Raw genomic sequence first — 22,973 nt, forward strand, 5'->3', positions numbered from 1 at the left:
TCTTTTGCCTGTCTTTTGGTTCCATTTCAATTTGATGGAATCCACTAGCTAGATCAAAAGTAGAGAAATATTTTGCTCCACCGAGTCTATCGAGGATTTCGGTGATGTTTGGCAAAGGGTAAGCGTCGCTTATTGTTTTCGAATTTAACTCACGAAAATCTATTACCATTCTCCATCGTTTATTTCCTTTCGAGTCAGGTTTCTTTGGTACAATCCATAGGGGTGAATTATATGGGGAAGTTGAATTTACTATGACTTTATTATCCAAAAGTTTATTTATTTGCTTGTTAATTTCTTCCTTATGAGCAGGGGGAAATCGGTATTGTCTGATTGTCACGGGTAGTTCGTCCGTGGTGGGTATAGTATGTTTTATTTCTGTAGTAGCGGGTAATTTCTCGCCGGGTAAATGAAATAAGTGAGGATATTCCCTTATTATTTCAAGAACGTGTTGTTTTTCTTCTGAATTTAAATGATCTAAACAGAGACTCTCACGTATTCTTTCTTCTCTATTAACGAGGTTTTTCTCAGTACTTTCATCACTCTCTTGATCAAAGAAATCTTCTGAGTCATAATATTCGAATGGGATTAATTCCTGAGGGGGCACATCGATTTGAGCATCATCTTCATAAGCGTTTATTGCGTAAATATAACATGTTCCGTTTTCATTTGTGACAACCGCGTTTCCCATAAAAATATTTTCCGGGGTTTCGATTCGTGAGAGAAATCCCGTTTTCAAACTTGCGTTGTTTACTTTAATTGGGACCTTCATGCGAGGCCGAGCTTTTAAAATAAACGACGTTCCTTCGTTATCACTCGTTATGTTTTTTATAGTGTTTGTACTTTCCACGATGTTTTCAGAGTCGTTCTCGAACGGAATTGGGTTTATGGGTTTCGAGGTGGTGACGAGTGTGTTATGGTGAAAAGATATCTCGGCTTTTTCGTTCTGAAGAAACTCGATTCCTATTATTCCGTCTGCGGGAATAGCAGTGTTTTCGTCTAGCACTTGAAATTTTGCTGGCTTCTCGAATAACGTTAATTCGGTTGATCCTAAGGTGTGAATTTTATCTGGTGTTATTCCTGATAATGTTAAAAATTCGTAACCCGCAATTATGCATCTACGTTTTAATGCTTGTAGTTTCACAATGTTTATATCGGCTCCGGTATCAATAAGAAAACGTCCAAAGCCGTTTTCGAGTTCGGGGGCTCGTAAAGTAATTATTGGGGAGCGCCCTTGTCCGCTGGTCCATCTAACAAATCTCCGGCCGTGAGGAATTTCACGGCTGTGGGACGCGTAGCTTGAGGGTCGCTCGTCGATGCGTCCGCTCGACGGGCGTCTTGCGAGTTTAAATGATCTGAAGTGTTGTTGGGTCGAGGAGACGCCGGTCTCATGTTTTGGAATGAGTTTTCACGTTTATAAAACGGATTAGAATACACCGAGTGCGGAGGAGGAAAATTCTGGGGGTATTCGCTGTACGGAGGGTACATGGGAGGTCCATATGGAACCGGGGGGTAATATTGTGGTCCGTAGAATGCGTTTGGTGGGTAACCGTAAAAATTCCTTGGTGGTTGACTTTTATTTTGGAATCTTCGCGAAGGAAAATTTTCGCGTATTGGTCTTTGTTCACGAGGCGGGGTTACATCACGGCGAAAAATTCTAGTGAAATTTGAATTTTTATTGTCATAACTATTTTCGCGATCTTGAAAGGATACTCTGCGGTACCCATTGTTACTATTAGAATTATATTGAGGTGCGCGATTTGGTTCTGATTGAGCATATCTCAATGAATTCGAGTTTCGAGCGTTTGCTCCTTCCATATCTCGTTCTATGCGTTGTACGACTCTGAACGCTTCTTCGAGTGTTTGGGGATCTTGAACGCTGATGGCGTATAATAAATCGTCGGAGAGGCCTCTTTTGAATGACTCTAGGGCTACTCCGTCAAGCATGGGTAGCATCTGATTTGCTTCAGCTTCTGGAAATTTCTCCTTCAAAGCGGCTATGGCGCTTGTTCGTAATCTTTTAATTCGTGTATAATAATCAAGCACTGTTTCATCACGTCTCAATCTAACTGATTGAATTTCTGCACAATAATAAGGATATGATTTCTTGGGTGAAAAGTATTCCTTTAAAGCTTTTGATAAGTCTCCTACTGACTCTATGTTTTTATCAGCTACAGCGTCGCGAGCTGTTTCTTTGAGTTTCGAACAAACTCCTTTGAAAAATGACGTTCTTAGGCCTTCGGGCACGAACGTAAAACCGTTTTCTACGTCTTCTATAAATGATTTCAGGGGCATATTCTTCCCGTTAAAACTTGGCACATGTATAAGTGCTTGTTGTAGAGCCATGCACTCGCCCATACTTGTGAGCATGGCGTCGGTGATAGCTTGATGATGAGTAATATTTGCAAGTTCTGCCATTTTTAATATTTTTAATTATTCACTTTGTTTCACTTTTATTTTGTTTAATTAAATTTCGATTAATTTCGTTGGTTAAAAATTGTAATTAGAAAATTGTGATAATTGTTAGTTTTCATTTCATCAGTGGCAACAAGAATAAAGCGCTCAGCGTACAAGGATCCCACCGCTGTCACCAAATTTTTATCTGTCACGTCCGGAGGGGCGTGAAGGAAAGGTTCGGGTATTTGAACGTCGAGCGGTAAACGTTATGTCCCATAGACTTTTCCCTGCAGTGTGTATACGCAGAGCGTTATTATATAGATATACTCGTTATGAGTATCGTGGGCGCACGCCGATAGACCTCGAGAAGTCTTGCTTTATCTTGGTTGCGACTGAGGAAAGGGAATTAAAGGTTGTGAATAAAGAGATCTCGGATTCTTTATACACTCTTTTAATGAAAACAAAGGATTAGTAGAATTACAAAAGTGGAATGAGATAGAGAGATCTAGAATCAAGAGACTCGGTAGAGTCTCGGGACAAGTACATTGACAGCCCTGTCGTCTGCTGGCCCGAGGCTCTCGCCGAGTCAAGAGACTCGGTAGAGTCTCGGGACAAGTACATTGACAGCCCTGTCGTCTGCTGGCCCGAGGCTCTCGCCGAGTATACTTTCTCCGAATAAAACGATTCGCCGTGGTGGGGGTAAAATTGGCAAGTGATTTTTTTGAATTGCCGAAGTTATGAGTCATCTAAGGCTTTGAAAATTGAACTTTCAGCTAATTAAGAAATTCTCTTTAGATTGCGCCCAAAATCAACACGATCGGTGGCGTAATTGCTGAGAAAAAACTTTGCACGGGCTCAAGATTATGCAAAAGTTACTGACACATCACGAGTTCGACGTATACGTATACGCGTTTTGACGTAGTTAGTAGTAGTAGAGTTGTTGCCTCTACGCATTCTGATTGGCTCAACGATGTCGGCTCCTCCAGCTGCTAGGCCGACCGCAGGTGAGGCTCAAGTGTTAGAAGGCCTAAAATAGCGAACAGGCATTCAGTATATCTATATATGCGTTATACAGAATGCCTGTTCGCCATTTTAGGCCTTCTAACTATTGAGTCTTACCCCGACCGCGCTCAGACTCCGTGAATATTATATATATATATATATATATAAACCATGTGTCAGTTTTCGATCATCGTATAAACAAACAGAGTTTTGACATTATGGAATGCGTGTGGGATAAATAAAAAAAACTTTCGTCATCTAACGAAGTGCATAGTATTAAAACCTGTGGAATGCTAAACTAAACCGGTATAAAAGCAGTTGCGTAAATGTAGTCTGTGATCTGTGTGTGAAAAAGAATAAAATAAAAATGAAATGCATGTCGACGAAACTTTTTAAGATTTCATTAATTCGTTTGACTGAAAATAAGTTTATCATTTATATCATTTGTAAATAGGTTATATGATATCAATACATCGATACGCACATCCGAAACCACCCGAGACTTGTTTTCATATTGAACGTCATTTTGACAGGTGAGGTTATGATCCCCAAAGTGCTGTTGTGGGCGGACTCTAATTAATAAATGAAAATGGTTAGTGAAAGGTGGTTAATATTTATTTTGTTAAAACTTGTGGTATACTAAACCGGTATAAAAGCGGCCGCGTAAATGTAGACTATGATCTGTGTGTGCTAAAAAATATAAAAAAATGCGCGATGCATATGTCAACGAAACTTTTCAAGATTTCATTATTTCGTTCGATTGGAAATAAGTGTCAACTGAGATAATCTTTCAATTAAACCAGAGTTCGCGGAATATTGTCCAGTGTAAATATATCATCAGTTGCGTGATAACATATCATATGTAATAATGTAGGTCATATATACGAGTTCCCTTTGATAGCTGTGTGGTAACGAACCGGCCGGGGTTTGACGTTACGAAGTACGGGACAAATGTAACAAACGTTCGCATAGTTAGTGAATAATATAAATAAGGCAAATCAGTTCATCAAAAATAGGTCTGGAAGTTGTAAGAAAAAATGTTCGTCAACCTATAACGTCAAATTTTCTTTTTGCGATCTGAAATATTATGGTTGACATTGATTAAAACAAGAACATACAGAACTGTTAGTATATATAATGTGAGAAACTCCAATCGAATAAATGTTTTCTAATTTATTTCTTGTGTCATCATTTTTTTTGAATATTCTCATATTTTGCTTCCTATTGAGTTTGGCTCTGCTCTATCCGATCCTTGTTTTGACTCCATCGGTTTGCAGCGGATGGATACATATTATTAATTGGTTTCCTAATATGTGTCCTATGATTTTCTAATATTTCTTCATGCTGATTGTGGTAACGTAATTCAAGTGGTTTCCGACTATGATCATCAATCGCACATTTTGTATATTTGATTCTCAAAACAGTTTCTGGTGTTGATATAAGTGTAGTTATACTTTTTCCACCTGGTCTGTCGAGTAATAAATTTTGAAACTTGTTCCAAAAAGTCTTTGGATGTTTTTTTTGCTGATAGTATGAAAAGTTAAATCTTCGGAATGCGGTAGGCAAACACAAATTTTGACAACAATACTTATGAAATAACGTGTATGTTGAGTATTCCTACTCTGCAAACTGCAAATGTGGAATTATTGGTGAAAACATTCATTACGATATGTCTACAGTTGCTCAGTTTTGGATGCGATTGAGTATAATGCCTGCCAACATCATGGAAACCTACAGAATTTCTAAATGTTATGTGCGCTATGTCATTTTAATGTAACATCATGACTTTGAACAACTTTTCACTATAATACTATATAGATTTGGATCATTGAAATACAGCAAAAATCTGCAAACTATAAAATTTATATACTTTGCCATTCATTTTACTTTTTGACTCTCACTGCAACATAAATATGAAGTGAAAAATTCATTAGAAAAGTCTTCAGTTGCTCATTTATGCTTTGAAATTTGATTTGAAATTGCTGTTTTCCAAACTCATTGCGCAGATACATTGAATTGCAGCAGATAGCTGCGAACTTTAAAATTTCTGTGGATAAATATATGTGCTAAGTATCACCTCCTATCTTTAATTATGGTAATATTGAGTATTCTCACTTTGCAAACTACAAATGTGGAATTATTAGTGAAAAGATTCATTACGCTAAGTCTACAGTTGCTCAGTTTTGGATGCGATCAAATATAATGCCTGCTAACATCCATGGGAACATACAGAATTTCTGAATACAATGTTCGCTATGTAATTTCAACGTAACATCATGACTTTTGCCAACTTTTCTCTATAATACTATAGATTTGGATTATTGAAATACAGCAAAAATCTGCGAATTATAAAATTGATATACTGTGTCACTCATTTTACTTTTTAAAACTAACTGTAACACATATATGAAGTAAACACTCATCACAGAAGTCTTCAGTTGCTCATTTATGGATAGATTTTAAATTGCTGTCTTCAAAATTTATTGCGCAGATACATTGAATCGCAGCAGATACCTGCGAACTCTGAAATTTCTGTGCATAAATATGTGTGTTAAGTATCACCCCCTATCTTTGATTATGAGAATGAGTAATAGAACTTGGTTTAGTAAGTTTTAAGGTATTTCTTTTTAAATACTATTGAAGTTTGTATTACTGCGGTATGAAGCGAATACCTCCAAACTTTCATATTTTTGTGTCGCAGCATGTGTGCCAATCATTTAAATTCTTTACTCCAACCGTAACATGTAATCTCAAAAATTCATCATAAACGTCTTCAGCTTCTCTAAATTCCTAAATTTTCCGTTTTCTATTTTATTCTGAGTTTTTATATTTCTAAATTCATTTTTAAATTCTCCTGAAATTGTTTTTCTTCAAAACCAATGCGCAGGTACCTTAAACGTCTTTGAATTCGGTTGCTCTGTTGAATTAAGTACGCTCAGTTTTTTTTGCTTCTTTGAGTTCTGACATAATAAATGTTTCCGGGTGCCTTTTTTCTGACGACTATCAAACTGGATAATTGGATCTCAGCGGCCACTTGCAAACTTTGGAAATATATTTCATCGGGGACACGTTTTGAATGACACGAAAATGTCTAGATTCAGAATGCAAAAGCAACATTTAAAAAGGGCCAATTCTGTTGGATATATGTTGTGTCTTGAATTTTATGTATCTTTCCTCTTTTCCTTTCTTTTTCCTTACGTTATCAGCCGAAAATCATATCTTGGCCCGCAACCCGCATTGCTCCATGCTCTTGAGTTCCCAATGGACGAAACATATTAGAAGACAAGGAGAAAAATCACAAAAGTCCAAGACTAAACTTCTATCGAAATATTTTCAGTACAATTTCGACGAAAAATAGGTCTTTTTTCGTGAAAACCAACGTTATACGCCGAAAATTATAAACAATTCATAGAAATTTAAACTAAAATCTTACAGTCATCTGAACATAAATAAGAATCTTTTGAGAAAAAAGACGTGATATCAAACCATAAACTTCCCCTACGGAAAAAAAAAGGTTGGGACAAGTACATTGATGGTCCCTCGTTTGCTGATAATTCCACCCATAAACAAAACTTAAAAAAAAATTTTTTTTTAATTGTAAAAAAAATTATTTCATAAAAAAAAAATACAGAACAATTCGAAAAAAATTTTACAAATCTTGAAAAAACGTTATATTAAAAAAAAAACTAATCTGCATCTATTTTTTAAAGTGTCAAAAGAATCAAATAACAAGTAAAAAATAATAAACCGAAAAATTGCTCTTGAAATCATTTTGGAAACCGATGCCTCATTCTTCTTATTTGATTCGAACAGCTAAATCAACTGAAAAAAACTCCATCTAATTTACGTGCGGCATTAAAATTTATTATATTAATTCGAGGCCAAGTATTTTCTAATGAATTGAAAAAAGTTACCATTTGAATTACGTGCTTCATTAAAATTTATGATATCAATCGGTGGACAAGTATTTTATTAGTAAATCCAAATTTTGACATTATTAAATTCTCCTAAGAAGCATTTAAATCCAAAAAAAATCACATGAAAGCTAGTCATTTCTTACTCTATGGTGGCAGAGACTTATAAGAAAATCGACTCTTCTCAGACTTTCAGGATCCTCTGGTATTATTCACAAAATTCGACGTCGATTGGATCGATACAAATTATGTTTAAATATGTGTTAAAAGTACTTGTCCGGCCCATCACTTTCCGTTTAAATTGTTTATCCAAATAAAAGTCAGGACTTGTCTAGAACTGATGGATCACAAGTATTCATGCAGAGGGAATTGAGAGAATTATCTTCAAGTAATTTTTACTTAATTGCACTAATTTAATAAAAAACGGAAACAAATTATTCCGCAATATAGAAGGGATATTATTGTGCATCGATAAATGAAAAAAAATTGTACATAATGTATATGTTCATGCTTCCAAAATAACTCTGCAGTTTACATTCGATGACGGCAATTTTTACTTCCCACTTATTCTTCCAGCGAACGAGTTCCATTCGGAATAAGAACTAACCTATAATATTATTAAGAACATTGAAAATAATAATGAATCGCATTTCAACAAACTTTTAACGAGATTCTGCCGTGCCATTTCGTTTTTTTATGATTGATTCTTTATTGAATGAATAGTGATGGGCCGGACAAGTACTTTTAACACATATTTAAACATAATTTGTATCGATCCAATCGACGTCGAATTTTGTGAATAATACCAGAGGATCCTGAAAGTCTGAGAAGAGTCGATTTTCTTATAAGTCTCTGCCACCATAGAGTAAGAAATGACTAGCTTTCATGTGATTTTTTTTGGATTTAAATGCTTCTTAGGAGAATTTAATAATGTCAAAATTTGGATTTACTAATAAAATACTTGTCCACCGATTGATATCATAAATTTTAATGAAGCACGTAATTCAAATGGTAACTTTTTTCAATTCATTAGAAAATACTTGGCCTCGAATTAATATAATAAATTTTAATGCCGCACGTAAATTAGATGGAGTTTTTTTCAGTTGATTTAGCTGTTCGAATCAAATAAGAAGAATGAGGCATCGGTTTCCAAAATGATTTCAAGAGCAATTTTTCGGTTTATTATTTTTTACTTGTTATTTGATTCTTTTGACACTTTAAAAAATAGATGCAGATTAGTTTTTTTTTTAATATAACGTTTTTTCAAGATTTGTAAAATTTTTTTCGAATTGTTCTGTATTTTTTTTTTATGAAATAATTTTTTTTACAATTAAAAAAAAATTTTTTTTTAAGTTTTGTTTATGGGTGGTTCTCTACATATTCCGATATTAAAATAAAATGTTAGTAAGATACAATTGAAGAATACAAACTTGATGAGAATAAATTGTTAAGTACTTTACCAGAGAGGTGTCTTTGGTTACTTCGATTCGTTGTAGCTTACTTGTCAATATTTGACTTACGCGGATGATTGGAAGTTATTATAAGTCCGAGAAGCGGACGTTCAAAATTATTCTAAGTCCGTGAAGCGGACGTTCGAAATTATTCTAAGTCCCAATCTCGAAAATGGACTTTAACTTTTAATAGAAAGACTCGACTCGCTCTCTTCTACAGAAGACCCGGAGTTCGGTCAGAGTTTAAGTATAAGACGGCTAACCGAATGACAACCGAACTACTGCTAACAGTATAATCGTGACTCTAGGTACGGAACGGACTGCCTCGAAGATGAAAAATCTCGCCCTTTTATAGGGGCCAGAATCAGGAAATTGGTGGGGAGAACGGAAGTGTTTTAAGCCTTTTGGATTCTCAGATCTAGTTTAGGGGGGGCTGGATGTGTCATCTTCGTAGTGTTGATTTCGTGTAGTGTTAGTTGGGGGTTTTAAGTTTATGGCCTAAGCGTCTTGGGTCCAAGGGTCGCTCGGTGGCATGTTATGTATACAGTGTTTCAAGTGTTGATGCATGGGTGTGGTCGTTGTGCGACGCGTACGGATGAATGACCTGGCTACTATATGGTAATGGCTAAGGCCCGAGTTAGAGCGCTTATACGTTCGGTAGTCGATTAGTCGAATATTAATTATAATATAACAACACAAAAATTTACGTCGGTTGTGACACATATGTCAACGAAACTTTTCAAGATTTCATTATTTCGTTCGATTGGAAATAAGTGTTAATTGAAATAATCCTTAAATTAAACCAAAGTACGAGAAATATTATCCAGTGCGAATATATCGTCAGTGGCGTGGTTATATATCATGTGTGAATAGGTTATATACAGGGTGTCCCATTTTAATCTTACACCTGACTTTTCTCGTAAAATATTGCTCGGATCAAATATTGTGTGGAACAAAACTTTTAGGGGTTGAAAGGGGACGTTTGATAAAAATTGGTTTGTGGATCCAAAATTCAAAATGGCGGCGTTAGAATGGTCGACATGTTTTTTTCGAATAGAAACATAACTTTTTTTCATCACCGAAAAATTTTTCAGCGCAAAACCAACAACTTTTGTTGGAAAATTTTTTCGATTAAGTTCATATTTTTCAAGTAAGAACATCATTTTCAACTATTTTAGAGGTATCCAGGATGTACCGCGAAGAGATCTTTAACGTATCAAGTGCAAGTACGTTTGCGTGTGCGTCTGCATATGCGTGCATACGTGGAGGTGCATGTGTGTGTGTTTTTTATTTTCATTTAATTTTTCAACTTTTTTTAAAAAGAGGGGCATGCAATGCCTTTATGCCCATAGGTACGAGCTCACAAGGATTAGGTCTCTGCGGTTCGTCACTACCGCAGTATTTTCGGACTCCAAACCCTCCTTGTGAGTGTACTCTGATCCCTCCCTAAAGATATTCAAAGATCCCTCCATTCATGTTTAAACATGCCTGAACTCTTCTCTGAAAACCATCAACTATGCGTAGGAGAACATCTCTCGGGATCGCACGGCAGGCAGCTCTTATCCCCTCCTTCATGTTCTCTCGTGTTGTTGGAGCTTGACGGTAGACAGCGTCTTTTAAGTACCCCCACAAAAAGAAATCAGGAGACGTAAGATCTGGTGACCTTGGAGGCCAATTTACAGGACCGTCTCGACCTATCCACCGTTGACGAAATGTTGTATCCAGATGATTTCGAACAACATGAGCCCAGTGAGCGGGTGCACCGTCTTGCTGAAACCACATCTGTTGACGTGTTTCCAAATCCAGATCTTCTAGCAAAAGAGGCAGTTCATTTTGTAGAAAATCAAGGTAACGGACAGAGTTCACATTTCCCTCGAAAAAATGGGGACCTATTAATTGCCCGTTCACAATACCACACCATACGTTCAAACTCCATCGATGCTGGTGATCGATCTGTCTCAACCAATGTGGATTCTGCTCAGACCAATACCGAAAGTTCCATCGGTTCACTTGACCACGGTTGTTGAAAGTGGATTCATCACTGAACGTAACGTACCGAAAAAAGTCCCTGGATCGCTCGATTTGTCTCAACGCCCACCGACAAAACACCACCCTTCGCAACGGATCTGGATTAGGAGTGTCTTGGTGGAATTGTAGTCGGTACGGGTGAAGTTTCGCACCTCTCAATACACGGTGCACTGTCGATTTGGGAAACCCCAGTCGTTCCGAGATCACTTTGGCACTCAAATGAGGATCAATTGCTATCATGGCTAAAATAGCCATGTTTCGGGCTTCATGCAATCCACCAAAATTATTGACGTTTGGGAAATGTCGACGGTGGCGGATCATCCGACCTGCCCTCGCTCGCTGCTCAAGGGTTCGGATTGTCTGCCGTGATGGGTGACGACGATCAGGATATTCACGTCGATACAAATTTTCAGCTCGGAAGTAATTGCCCCGACACCTCCCTAAAATAAGGAGCATATCAACGATTTCGTTGGGACTGAAATCAGTCATGGTTGCTAATTTTCAGAATTTTCCTCTAATTTAAGAACTTTTAAAAATTTCGAGAATCAAGAGTTTTTCTCTGATTTCAGAAACTTTACAAATTTTCGATTTCGTCTCTTGCTAATGGCTGCGGAGTCAGAAGATAAACGTTTCAATTAATTTTTCATCCGTGGGCGATCACAATGACTTCTAAAATAAAAAATTCTTCTCTGACTTACAACTCAAAAGTAGGCGTAAGTCTCGCTTACGTGAACTTATCTTTAAGCGTAAGCCTCGCTTGCGTGTACTTATCTTTAAGCGTAAACCTCGCTTACGATTGAAGGTAAGTTCACTTTGTAAGAGATTAAAGAAAACATCATCAACGGTCAACAGTGGATTGGTCGAGACGGTCCTGTAAATTGGCCTCCAAGGTCACCAGATCTTACGTCTCCTGATTTCTTTTTGTGGGGGTACTTAAAAGACACTGTCTACCGTCAAGCTCCAACAACACGAGAGAACATGAAGGAGCGGATAAGAGCTGCCTGCCGTGCGATCCCGAGAGATGTTCTCCTACGCACAGTTGATGGTTTTGAGAGAAGATTTCAGGCATGTTTAAACATGAATGGAGGGATCTTTGAGCATCTCTAGGGAGGGATCAGAGTACACTCACAAGGAGGGTTTGGAGTCCGAAAATACTGCGGTCGTAACGAACCGCAGAGACCTAATCCTTATGAGCTCGTACCTATGGGCATAAAGGCATTGCATGCCCCTCTTTTTAAAAAGAGTTGAAAAATAGAATGAAAATAAAAAACACACACACATACACCTCCACGTATGCACGCACACGCTAACGCACTTGCACTTGGTACGTTAAAGATCTCTTCGCGATGCATCCTGGATACCTCTAAAATAGTTGAAAATGATGTTCTTACTTGAAAAATATGAACTTAATCGAAAAAATTTTCCAACAAAAATTGTTGGTTTTGCGCTGAAAAATTTTTCGGTGATGAAAAAAAGTTATGTTTCCATTCGAAAAAAACATGTCGGCCATTCTAACGCCGCCATATTGAATTTTGGATCCACAAAGCAATTTTCATCAAACGTCCCCCTTCAACCCCTAAAAGTTTTGTTCCACACAATATTTGATCCGAGCAATATTTTCCGAGAAAAGTCAGGTGTAAGATTAAAATGGGACACCCTGTATACGAATAAATAGAACAAAAATACACGCAACTGCTAGAATGATATTAGAAACTTTAATTGAATAAATGTTTTCTAATTTATTTCTTGTGTCATCATTATTTTTAAACATCCCCATATTTTGCTTGATATTCAGTTTGGCTCTGCCCTCTCCGATCCTTGTTTTCACCCCATCAGTTTGCAGCGGATCGATTAATATTATTAATTCGTTCCCTTATATGTGTCCTATGATTTTCTACTCCTTCTTCATGATGATTGTGGTAACATGATTCGAGAGGTTTCTAACCATAATCTTGAATTGCACATTTTGTAAATCAGATTTTGAAAAAAATTTCTGGTCTTGGTATTGTGTGTAGTTATTCTTCTCCCATTAGGTCTGTCAAGTGACAAATTTGGAAACTTGTTTCAGAAAGCCTTTGGATGATTTTTTTGCTGATGATATGAAAAGTCGTATCTCCGGAATGCAGTGTGCAAACACAAATTTTGATAACAAAACTTATGGAATGACATGTATGTTGAGTATTTCCACTTTGCAGACTACAAATATGGAATTATTATAAAAAAAATTCATTCCGATAAGTCTACAGTTGCTCAGTTTTGGATGCGATCAAATATAATGCCTACCATCATCCTCAGAAACTTACAGAATTTCTGAATGCAATGTGCGCTATGTCATTTTAATGTAACATCATGACTTTTGACAACTTTTCATTATAATTCTGTAGATTCGGATCATTGAAATACTGCAAAAATCTGCAAAATATACAATTTAAATACTGTGCCATTCATTTTACATTTTGACTCTAACCGTAACATATATATGAAGTAAAAAATTGATTATAAAAGTCTTCAGTTGCTCATTTATGGATAGTTTTGAAATTGCTGTCTTCGAAGCTCATTGCGCAGATACATTGAACCGCAGCAGATACCTGCGAACTCTGAAATTTGTGTGGATAAATATATATGCTACGGATCACCCCTTATCTTTGATTATGGTAATATGTAATGGAACTTGGTTCAGCAAGTTTGAAAGTGTTTCTTTTTAAATAGTGTTGAAGATTGTATTACTGCGGCATGGAGCGAATACCTCCAAACTTTCATATTTCTGTGTCGCAGCATGTGTGCCAATCATTCAAATCGTTTACTCCAACCGTATCATGTAATCTAGATAATTCATCACAAAAGTCTTCAGCTTTTCTAAATACTTCAATTTTCCTTTTTCTCTTCCATTCGGAGTTTTCGAATTTCTAAATTCATTCCTGAATTGTCCTGAAATGGTTTTCCTCCAAAACCAATGCAGGTACCTTGAACGTCTTTGAATTCTGTTGCTCTGTTGAATTAAGTTCGCTTAGTTTTTTTTGCTGCTTTGAGTTCTGGTATAATAAATGTTAGAAGTTTTCGGGTACTTTTTTTCAGCAACTATCAAACTGTGGATAATTGAACCTCAGCGGCCACTTGCAAACTTTGGAAATATATTTCATTGGGGGCACGTTTTGGATGAGACAAAATCTCGAGATTGAGAATGCAAAAGCGACATTTAAAGTGGGCAAATCTGTTGGATTTTTCGTGTCTTGAATTTGATCTATCTTTCATTTGAATTTTGAAGAAAAGGGATAAATAAAATCTGTTCTATTAACGAAATCTTTACGTCAGTTCTTTCTTGGTATGAAGACGTGGAAAAAATCGCCAAAGGCCAAGGACAGACCGGTGACGAAATATTTCCAGTATAATTTTGACGAAAAATAGATCTTTTGTCGCGGAAACCAACGTTATAAGCCAAAAATCACATTACAGCCCACGAGATGCATTTCTTCACTCTCTTGGGTTCCTATTACACAAAACATATTATAAGATAAGAGGGAAAATAACCAACGTGGAAGAACAAACCAGTGCCGAAATATTTTCAGTACAATTTTGAAGAAAAATTGGTCTTTTACGTGGAAACCAACATTATAAACCGAAATTCATTTCTCTGGCCTCATCCCGGATTCCTCCATGCTGTTGAGTTCTTAATAGGCATAACATATTAGAGTGTACGGAAAAAAATCGCCAAAGTTCAAGGATAGACTTGTGACGAAATATTTTCACTACAATTTTTACGAAAAATTGGTCTTTTATAGTGGAAACCAACTTTATAAGCCGAACATCATACCCAGGGAAAAAAAGGTTGGGAAAAGTACATTGATGGTCCCTTATTTGCTGATAATTTCATGAAAAAGATAATCCCATAAAAAAATGTTCGTATGAGAATGGAATCTATAAAAATGTACTAAGTAAGCAAATAATTCATAGAAATTTAAACTAAAATCCTATAGCCGTCATAACATAAATGAGGAACTATTGAGAAAAAAGGCGTGATATCAAACCATAAACTTCCCCTTGGGAAAAAAAGGTTGGGACAAGTACATTGATGATCCCTTTTTTCTGGATGACATAAAAAAAAGATTCAGAACCAGGAAAAAAATTCTATAGAAATAATAAACGAAAAATAGAAAAGTTCAAAAAAATTCAACAAAAATAAAAATCAATCGAAAAAAATTCTGTAAAGAAAAATAAAAAATTTTCAAAAAAATTCATAACTATTGAACAAATTGAAAAATGTACTATCCAGGTTACATGCACTATAAAAATGTATGATATCAATTGGAGGCCAAGTTTTTATTGATAATTTGGAATATTTATCGAACAAATCGGAAACTTTAAATGAAATTCGTGATAATTATTTTCAAGAAAAAAGTTCTTGAAAAAAAAGTCATAACGGAAGTTACGTGCAGTACTAAAATGTATTATATCAATTCGAGGCCAAGTATTTATCAGTTATTCGAAATATTATCTCCGGCGACAAATGAGCGTTGAGAATCCTTGTCGGGCTCAGAACGTTTTATCAAAATTACTGAAAAATTAATGGAAATAAAATCGTTAATAAAAATTCACCTGAAAGTCATTCGTTACTTCAACAAGATACACACTTTAAAGAATCGATGCCCCTCTGACTTTCAGGATCCCCTGGTATTATTCACAACATTCAACTTCGATTGGATCGGTACAAATTATGTTCAAATACGTCTTAAACGTACTTGTCCGGCCCATCACTTTTTATTCAAATTGCTCATTCGAAAACAAATAAAAAACGAAGTTAATCCATGTGTTAATATTAAGGAACAGTAATTCCCAAGAAAATAATTTTCCTTCGAATGGCTCTTGTCATAATGAAACGAAAATGAAAGATGAATTTGATTAATCTATTTATATTATATGGAGTCATAATTCACAACAAAATCATTTTTCTCCAAATTCCAGGAATCCACGTGTCGTACTCGACACGACTTGAAAATAATTATCACGAATTTCATTTAAAGTTTCCGATTTGTTCGATAAATATTCCAAATTATCAATAAAAACTTGGCCTCCAATTGATATCATACATTTTTATACTGCATGTAACCTGGATAGTACATTTTTCAATTTGTTCAATATTTATGAATTTTTTTGAAAATTTTTTATTTTTCTTTACAGAACTTTTTTCGATTGATTTTTATTTTTGTTGAATTTTTTTGAACTTTTCTATTTTTCGTTTATTATTTCTATAGAATTTTTTTCCTGGTTCTGAATCTTTTTTTTATGTCATCCAGAAAAAAGGGATCATCAATGTACTTGTCCCAACCTTTTTTTCCCTAGGGGATTCAAATTAGTCAAAAAGAACTGAAGAAGAACGGAAAAATCCTCATTATCCTGGACACAAGCCAAAACAACGTTTCTTTAGTTTCAATTTCGAGAAAAACGTGTTTTTATGAAGAAATTGGATGTTATAAGACGGAATTTGTATCTCCGCTGAAAGTCGGGATTTTCCGATAATTTTCTATTCAAATTAGGCAAACAGAACTGAAAAAGATCGGAAAAAATCCTTTTAATCCTGGACACAAGCCAAAGCAACATTTCTCCACTTTCAATTTCGTGAAAAACGTGTTTTTATAATGGAGTGGGATGTCATAAGATGGAATTCGTATCTTCGCTGATAATCGGAATTCTCCGATGATTTTCTATTCAAATTAGTCAAAAAGAACTGAAGAAGAACGGAAAAATCCTCATTGTCCTGGATACAAGCCAAAGCATCGTTTCTTTACTTTCAATTTCGTCAAAAACGTTTTTTTATCATGGAATTGGATGTTATAAGACGGAATTCGTATCTCCGCTGGAAATCGGCATTGTCCTATGATTTTCTACTTTGTATAGGCAAACAGAGCTGGAGAAAAAGGGGAAAAATCCTCATGCTCCTGGACACAAACCAATGCAAAACTTCTCCTCTTTTTGAATTTCGTGAAAAACGTGTTTTTATAATGAAATTGGATGTTATAAGACGGAATTTGTATCTCCGCTGGAAATCGGGTTTTTCCGATGATTTTCGATTCCAATTAGTCAAAAAGAACTGAAAAAGAGCGGAAAAATCCTTTTAATCTTTTTAATCCTGGACACAAGCCAAAGCAACATTTCTCCACTTTCAATTTCGTGAAAAACGTGTTTTTATAATGTAATTGGATGTTATAAGATGGAATTCGTATTCCCGCTGAAAATCGGGTTTTTCCGATGATTCTCTATTCAAATTTGGCAAAGAGAACCGAAAAAAAACGGAAAAAATACTCACTTCCCTGGACACAAGCCAAAGCAACATTTCTCCACTTTCAATTTCGTGAAAAACGTGTTTTTATAATGGAATTGGATGTTATAAGATGGAATTCGTATCTTTGCTGATAATCGGAATTCTCCGATGATTTCCTATTCAAATTAGTCAAAAAGAACTCAAGAAGAACGGAAAAATCCTCATTGTCCTGGATACAAGCCAAAGCAACATTTCTCCACTTTCAATTTCGAGAAAAACGAGTTTTTATAATGGAATTGGATGTTATAAGATGGAATTCGTATCTTCGCTGATAATCGGAATTCTCCGATGATTTCCTATTCAAATTAGTCAAAAAGATCTGAAGGAGCACGGGAAATTCCCCATTGTCCTGGATACAAGCCAAAGCATCGTTTCTTTACTTTCAATTTCGTGAAAAACGTGTTTTTATAATGAAATTGGATGTTATAAGACGGAATTCGTATCTCCGCTGAAAATCGGGTATTTCCGATGTTTTTCTATTCAAATTAGTCAAAAAGAACCGAAGAAAAACGGAAAAAATCCTCGTTATCCTGGACACAAGCCAAAGCAACGTTTCTGTAATTTGCACTTCGTAAAACACGTGTTTTTCTGATGAAATTGGATGTTATAAGACGGAATTCGTATCTCCGCTGAAAATCGGGATCGTCCGATGATTTTCTATTCAAATTAATCAAAAATAACTGGAAAACAACGGAAAATTCTCGTTATCCTGGACACAAGCCGAAGCAACATTTCTCCAGTTTCAATTTTGTACAAAACGTGTTTTTATAAAGGAATTGGATGTTATGACACGGAGTTCGAATCTCCGCTGAATATCGTGATTCTCCCATGATTTTCTATTCAAATTAGTCGAAAAGAACTGAACAAGAACGGGAAAATCGTCATTGTCCTGGATACAAGCCAAAGCATCGTTTCTTTATTTTCAATTTCGTCAAAAACGTTTTTTTATCATGGAATTGGATGTTACCCTAGGGAAAAAAAGGTTGGGACAAGTACATTGATGTTTCCTTGTTTGCGGATAATTCCACAATAAAAAAAATTATCCCACAAAAAACTATTAAAAAAATCATAAAAAACTTATTCCACAAAATGAAATTACCCATAAAAAAAATATGAAAAAAATTTTAAAAATACTTATTATTCCACAAAATAAATTATAAACCTTCCGGAAAATTATTTCAACACATCAATTGAGAAAAAAATTCACAAATCAGGAAAAAACATTTATTAATATAAAAATCTAATCATTAAAAGGTAGTAAAAATAATGCTATAAAAAAAAATCCCACAAACAAACTATTTTAAAAATTATAAAAAAATTATAAAAATACTTATAAATTATAAATCTTCCGAAAAATTATTTCAACACAACAATTGAGAAAAAAATTCACAAATCAGAAAAAGACATTTATTGAAATAAAAATCTAATCATTAAAAGCTAAAAATAATGCTATAAAAAAAAATATAAACACTTTTGACACAACAATTGAGATATAGAAAAATGCAAATGGAACGTGAGAAAAACTTAAATACGCAACTCAAAAACATTGTAAATGTAACAAAAAAATTTTCGCTTGAAAACATTTCAAAATCACCGATCTCACATTATTCTCATCTTATTCTATAACTAAATGATTCTCATCTTATTCTAAAAAAGGAATAACTAAATGAATTGAATAGGTTTCCATCTAAGTTACGTGCAGCATTAAAATTTATTATATCAATTCGAGGCCAAGTATTTATTGGCAATTCTGAATACTAATTCCTACGGAACACATCAGGAACGTAGGAAAAATTTAGTGAATAAAAAACTTTACCATCTAACTTATGTACAGGTGTAAAATTTATGATATCAATGAGTGGACAAGTATTTTATTAGTAATTCGTAATTTAACTTTATGGTTAATATTCTAATTGTATTCTATAAGTAATAAGAATACTCGTCCAGCTCAGGTTGTTTTATGGAAATTAGAAGGAAATAAGGAATTATAAAAAATCTCAAAATCCTGCTATCTAACAATTAGAATGATGCCAACCCACTTTTTTTTATAATCAGAACATATAAAAAATCAGAACACTATGAAATTGCGTTTGAATGCGAGTTGAGAATACTTTTCCAGCCCAAGCAACGGTGAAGTTAGAAGTTACTTTCCGACAGCAGAAACTTATAAAGAAGCCGAAACCTTTATGCCCATGACTTTTTGGTAAAATGGCTTATCCAAAAAAATCACATCAAAGATAAAGTTATTTGTTACTCTTTGGCAGTAGAGACTTCTAAGAAAACCGATTCTTCTCTGACTTTCAAGACCCCCTTGTATTATTCACAACATTCGACGTCGATTGGATCGGTACAAATTATGTTTAAATACATGTTAAAAGTACTTGTCCGGCCCATCACTTTTCATTCAAATTGCTCATTCAAATAAAAATCAGGGCTTTTCTAGAAATTATGGATCACGAGTATGCATTCAAAGAGAAATGAGATTACCTTCAGGTAATTTTAACTTGATAGCATTAATTTAAAAGGAAAAGGAAACGGATATCCTGTAATATACGAAGGAATTTATTGTTCTTTACATTTTGTACAATAAAAGTTTTCGAACATCAAGGATCCCCTATTTTATATTGCAATTCAATGACAACAATTTTTACTTCTCCTTCCTTTTAGCGAACGAATTCTATTCGGTATAAAAACTATCCTATATTATTGCTCAGAATAAAGCCCTGATAATAAATCGCATTTTAATAAATTTTCGATCGTATTCGGTGATACGATTTCATTTTCTCATCACGTATACAATTCTAACTCGTTAAAATGACCGTCAAAAGATAAGTACGAAACAAGGGTTCCCTAAAACTCTGAGTAAAGTGAATATTTATTGCATACTATCCTTCCTTGGAAAAGATATTTCAATGCATCGAAATGTGAAGCCTCTATCCGTAGCCGTGAATCGTTGCCACCGAGCACCCGTTAAATGTCTTAACTGAAGCGAGCTCGCAACTCTAACATTTTTGCTCTTTTTTGATTTTTATTTGAATGAGCAATTTGAATGAAAAGTGATGGGCCGGACAAGTACTTTTAACATGTATTTAAACATAATTTGTACCGATCCAATCGACGTCGAATGTTGTGAATAATACAAGGGGGTCTTGAAAGTCAGAGAAGAATCGGTTTTCTTAGAAGTCTCTACTGCCAAAGAGTAACAAATAACTTTATCTTTGATGTGATTTTTTTGGATAAGCCATTTTACCAAAAAGTCATGGGCATAAAGGTTTCGGCTTCTTTATAAGTTTCTGCTGTCGGAAAGTAACTTCTAACTTCACCGTTGCTTGGGCTGGAAAAGTATTCTCAACTCGCATTCAAACGCAATTTCATAGTGTTCTGATTTTTTATATGTTCTGATTATAAAAAAAAGTGGGTTGGCATCATTCTAATTGTTAGATAGCAGGATTTTGAGATTTTTTATAATTCCTTATTTCCTTCTAATTTCCATAAAACAACCTGAGCTGGACGAGTATTCTTATTACTTATAGAATACAATTAGAATATTAACCATAAAGTTAAATTACGAATTACTAATAAAATACTTGTCCACTCATTGATATCATAAATTTTACACCTGTACATAAGTTAGATGGTAAAGTTTTTTATTCACTAAATTTTTCCTACGTTCCTGATGTGTTCCGTAGGAATTAGTATTCAGAATTGCCAATAAATACTTGGCCTCGAATTGATATAATAAATTTTAATGCTGCACGTAACTTAGATGGAAACCTATTCAATTCATTTAGTTATTCCTTTTTTAGAATAAGATGAGAATCATTTAGTTATAGAATAAGATGAGAATAATGTGAGATCGGTGATTTTGAAATGTTTTCAAGCGAAAATTTTTTTGTTACATTTACAATGTTTTTGAGTTGCGTATTTAAGTTTTTCTCACGTTCCATTTGCATTTTTCTATATCTCAATTGTTGTGTCAAAAGTGTTTATATTTTTTTTTATAGCATTATTTTTAGCTTTTAATGATTAGATTTTTATTTCAATAAATGTCTTTTTCTGATTTGTGAATTTTTTTCTCAATTGTTGTGTTGAAATAATTTTTCGGAAGATTTATAATTTATAAGTATTTTTATAATTTTTTTATAATTTTTAAAATAGTTTGTTTGTGGGATTTTTTTTTATAGCATTATTTTTACTACCTTTTAATGATTAGATTTTTATATTAATAAATGTTTTTTCCTGATTTGTGAATTTTTTTCTCAATTGATGTGTTGAAATAATTTTCCGGAAGGTTTATAATTTATTTTGTGGAATAATAAGTATTTTTAAAATTTTTTTCATATTTTTTTTATGGGTAATTTCATTTTGTGGAATAATTTTTTTATGATTTTTTTAATAGTTTTTTGTGGGATAATTTTTTTTATTGTGGAATTATCCGCAAACAAGGAAACATCAATGTACTTGTCCCAACCTTTTTTTCCCTAGGGGAAGTTTATGGTTTGATATCACGTCTTTTTTCTCGAAAGTTCTTCGTTTATGTTCTGATGGCTATAGGATTTCAGTTCAAATTTCTATGAGTGATTTTCTTAGTACATTTTTAGAGATTCCATGCTCATACAAACATGAGCAGCGTTAAAATTTTATTCTGCGAACTCTTTTCCGCATCACCACAGGGGTAGAGTTCCAGGCGCGTTTTTTTTAACGTGGTTTCCCCAAGAGGCCTAATCCACATCTCATCGCTTGTAAACTCGTTGCTTGTTCTACCGCAGTTGGACCATCTCTGCAAGTTGATACGAGTAACGACTAGAGTTATTGATAAGATTCGAGTCGACATGCTACAAAAAACAATGAAAACCAACAATGAATCTTGATAGTGGCTAGAGTATTAGCGGTTTTTAAAAGTCGTATTTACCTAGCTACCACAGCTGTAGTTTTTTATCATTATATGAGTCAGATGGTGATCTTTAAGCACAATTTATCATCCAACGAGAAACGTGACTCTGCAATGCAAGGCTAAATTGGTCGGTGTCTTTTTTCCTTATCTCTGTACCAGACACTATATCTGATAAGTGTTATAGTGAACTGAAAATATAAAAAATAGAGAACCTGTACAGTTCGATGTGGTTATGCGATGTACAATGAAGATATAGAACTTATATTTGTACGTAGCATAAAAATGAAATATAAAACGTACTAGTATTTTCCGAACAATATGTTCAATTTACTCTCTCATCAAGAAAAATATATAAGAATCTTTGGCATTAACGGGCCATGTTCTCTTTTCAATTATTGCATCATCAATGTTCATCCAAGATGAACGGCCATGTCGGATCATGCAGGTATAATGGCCTGTGGTGACATGTTCACCATGATGAAATATCGCGCTCATAACTTTAAATGTATGTCCGCATAGTTTTATCTTAGAACTAGGCACAGCCTTGATTTTGCACTGTTTTTTTATTTTTTTGCCCGTTTTTGAATCGACTGCCGGTAATGCTAATACGATTACCAATATCTTCGATACTGAACTCAAAGATAACCGAACATGCCTATTCGTAGCAGGACAATTATCGCAAGCAATTTCAGTTAATTTCCATTGAGATCCAAATTACGATCAATTACTTCTTGGAGGGTTAATGTTGTTTTTGAGTCAAAAACGTCTATAGTTAAAAAATTTCCAAGTTCTTCTCGAGCACTCGTATATCCGCAAGCTTTACAAAGAATTTTTGTCGAACGTTGACATTGTACAACAGTTTTGACGGATGGTACGGCTTGGCATATAGCATTGAAAAAATCTGATGCATCTTGTAGAATAGGTTGAACGAATGTATCGCCTACAAATTTTCGAACATCGTTTATAGCAATTGA

The sequence above is a fragment of the Venturia canescens genome, chromosome 2 (assembly GCF_019457755.1).
Source record: "Venturia canescens isolate UGA chromosome 2, ASM1945775v1, whole genome shotgun sequence".
Lineage (NCBI taxonomy): Eukaryota > Metazoa > Arthropoda > Insecta > Hymenoptera > Ichneumonidae > Venturia > Venturia canescens.